At 43.0% G+C, this 3,503-nt stretch overlaps 1 long non-coding RNA gene across 1 annotated transcript; it reads right to left on the bottom strand.

Moving 5' to 3' along the window:
- Positions 1 to 642: 642 nt before the first annotated feature.
- On the bottom strand, positions 643 to 1,993 carry LOC149126213 (uncharacterized). The gene is made up of 3 exons (XR_016234928.1): positions 1,582 to 1,993; positions 1,383 to 1,432; positions 643 to 1,051 (listed from the first exon to the last, which is right to left on the bottom strand). It is a non-coding gene; the product is annotated as an uncharacterized LOC149126213 (long non-coding RNA).
- Positions 1,994 to 3,503: the final 1,510 nt, after the last annotated feature.

Genomic DNA, 3,503 nt, shown 5'->3' with positions numbered 1-3,503 from the left:
AATTTTGGCCTTTATATGTACAATCCTTATGGGGATATTTTCTTATTCCATAAGAAAGCCGTAAAAATGGTTGAACATTTTAAAGAAACTTGAAAATGTTAGGTGCGTTTTTGAGGAGTCTGATGGAACATATAAAACCGATTAAATAGCCTTTATTTGCATGCTTGGAGAATAATATATTGGTATTTTTAATCCTGTCAACACAGAATCCAATATATTAATTCTGCCTAAAGAAGATCCTTACTCATATTTTACTCCATTTAATAGGTAGATTTACAGCTAATTTTGCATAAAGAATTGCTTTGGCTTATTTAATTATTGATTTATAGAAGAAACATTCATTTTCTTCCCTTTAGAGACACTCCAAGTAAACGACTCTTTAAATTTTGAATTGTCCATTTTTTTATTATACTATCTGGTGAGTATACAAAATACTTAATTATCACTTATAGGAAGATGTCTGAGGGTACTTCAAAAGCCTCTTGGAAAAAATGAAATTAAATGATCAATTATTTTGGTTCAAACAATTGAAATCCATGCATAGCTGTTTTTTAAAATATTTATTTTATATGAAAGTCAGAGTTACACAGAGAAGGAGAGGCAGAGAGAGAAAGAAAGGTCTTCCATCCATCCGATGGTTCACTCCCAGGTTGGCCGCAATGACCAGAGCTGTGCTGATCCAAAGCCAGGAGCCAGGAGCTTCCTCCGGGTCTCCCACGCATGTGCATGGGCCCAAGGACTTGAGCCATCCTCCACTGCTTTCCCAGGCTATAGCAGAGGGCTGGATCGGAAGTGGAGCAGCCGGGTCTTGAACCAGCACCCGTAAGAGATGCTGGCGCTTCAGGGCAGGGCGTTAACCTACTGCGCCACAGCACCAGCCCCGCATAGCTGTTTCATAATCTGTATTTCCATGAACTTTTTGAAGACCTCTTGTTCTTGTTGTCTTGTGTGGTACCCAAGAAGCTCATTTGCTGAACTGCCCAAGTTTGTGGATTCCATGAGCATTTCTGCCGTACGTAACATTCTCTTTGCAGCCTTGCAGTCAGCAGCACTATAAAACACATTATATATTTCTTGAAACCAGGCCGACTAAGGAAAACTTACATCTTTAGTGGCAGTATAATGAGTCTAATTAGCCTCATTAAAATGTGGAGCTCATATGAGTGCCACAACTACTGCCTATCGTCATTACCTAGACTTGTTTTCCAGGTAATATATTCCTTTGATTCAGTCTCTTCCTTGTATGAAAAGGAAGCTGGCCAAGGAGCTGTTTTCACTATCTATTTTCAATTATCACAATCATAGCTCCATAAAAACAAAGATAGGAAACACTTGGACTATAATAGTGTCTCAAAAATGAGATACTAAATCGCCATACTCACTCATTCCCTAGCATGAGATGTTCAAAGACTTCATCGCCCTTTATAAAGACCTTGAGAGTCAAGATGGGGGGAGAAAAAAGCAATGTCACCGTTTCTGTTTATCCCTTTGTTAAAAGGATAAATATCAGCAATTTTTATTCAGTTGAGAAAGTTTTGATAAACTTCAGGGGATCAAAGGGAGAAAACAAAATAAGCTTACAATTGGAATCACAAGTCGATGGCTCTCGCCTCCATTTTGTGTGTGCCTCATCTAAGGCCTTCAGTTTCCTTCCCTTCACTGCTCGCTGATGCCAGCATCAGTAAAAATCTTCTAAATACCAATTTCAAAACATGAGTGAAGGCCTGGGTACCATAGAGGAGCTATAAAACCTGCTACTGCGTGTTAGACGAAATCAGAAGGACTTAAAGGATACTAAAAATACCTTCTTCCAAATCATTAGGGAAGCCTACAAGTCACCTCAGAAAACAAATGATTCCCTTCTTCAGCAATATTTCTTTGCAAGAATGTTTTTCCACATACTGCCTTTTTATTCAGAGCAACTGAAATTACTGATGTCTAAAGCGGACAATCAGGGATAGGGTTTTTTGTTTTTTTGTTTTTTTGTTTTTTTTTTTTTATTGTGCCCAACTGGTTAGTTAATTAAAGTGGAAAGGTAGCTGTAAAGAATTAAGGCTTTGGAGCATTAGTGATTTTCAGGTGAGTCGTGCTGTTACTCTAGGTTTTCCCAGTTGTACAAGGTGATGCACATTAGCCATTTGAGAAGCAGAGAAAGGAGGAATGACAAAGACAATGAGTCCACCAACCTGGATATAACATGATTAGAATAAGGTAACCAAAGATGTGTGGGAGTGAGCCCGTGGGCACTGTCATGTACTGACAGTGACCACCCAGAAAGGGACAGCACGGCAATGCATTACCACACCTGCTTAGGCAGCAGCTCGTGTGCAGAATGTATTATGCCACCTCAGCCTCAGTGGTTCTGTGGCAGCAGAAAGAACACACAGATCTGGAAGGCAGAGATGGGAGTATCATTGGCCCTGTTTATCTCCACTTTTGAGGACCCACTTAGGGAATTCGAGTTTCTGGTTCCTACCATTCCAGGTGATAAAAGTTTAGAGGTCTTGATTCCTAACAATGAGTTCTTTTCACCTGAGTACATAGAGAGTGTACCATTGAATTCTAGGCTACTACACCTCCTTGGACACCTGGGACTCCATTTCAAGTGGCCAACAGGCAAGAAGGGGTAACCCTGATCATTAAGAAGAGGGAGGGCAGAGAGGGCTGCTGTCACACAACACGAAGAGAGAGGAAGACACCTGGCCAGTGGGTGCCTCTTTATTCTTTGCTCCACTTGGGGGTGAATGGACAGTTCAGGAGCCATGGCCTGAGAAGGGATGAGCTTTGTGATCACACCACAGGTAAGCCACTGAGAGCAGAGATGCTGGGGGAGGTTGGGAGAGGCAAGTCTAGAGTGCAGAGAGGAAGAGGAGGGAGGGTAAGTGCCAGTTGCAGCCTTGACACCAGGGGTTGCATCAGGGGCTGTCATTCGTGAAGCTGGCTTTCCTCTTTGAGGTACCCCAAAGAAGACAGTCACTCAGTGTAGCCTTGAAGGAACTGCTCCCCACGCTGCCACAGAATTCTGGGTCCATGTGGTGCAGAGCCTATATTGCAGTTTTCATGGAGAGGCGCTGTCCGGTCCACTCCTGGAGGAAGGACTTGTGCCCCAGTTACTGCAACCAATCACCTGCTGTCAGCTGCAGAGTCCCTCTCTCTGAACACGGGTCCATCCAAAGACTGATGGAGGCAGGGGTATAAGGGTCCAGCCATGGCTTCCTTTGCTGGTCTGTGTGTGCTGCAGTGCTTCTTGCTGGGTTAGCTGAGGTTTTATATGCCTGCCTTGCAAGTTGGCTTTTCCTGCACAATTCTGCTCCCTTACTCCCTCATCCACCAGTGTTCATCCCTAATAAATATCCAGTGCACAAAACTGCATCTCGGTGTCTTCCTCCAGGTAACCTATCCAGCAACAATTGCCAGCATGGACTTCACCAGTGTCACTTGTTCCCTCTTAAGACCATGGTGTTGTGCTCATTGTTCATTTTGCTACACAAAATCACCAGAGA

Source organism: Oryctolagus cuniculus, chromosome 6 (genome assembly GCF_051225735.1).
Source record: "Oryctolagus cuniculus isolate XC-2025 breed Fujian yellow rabbit chromosome 6, ASM5122573v1, whole genome shotgun sequence".
NCBI lineage: Eukaryota > Metazoa > Chordata > Mammalia > Lagomorpha > Leporidae > Oryctolagus > Oryctolagus cuniculus.
Note: the sequence above shows the minus strand (reverse complement) of the source record. Positions and strands in the feature narration are given on the sequence as shown.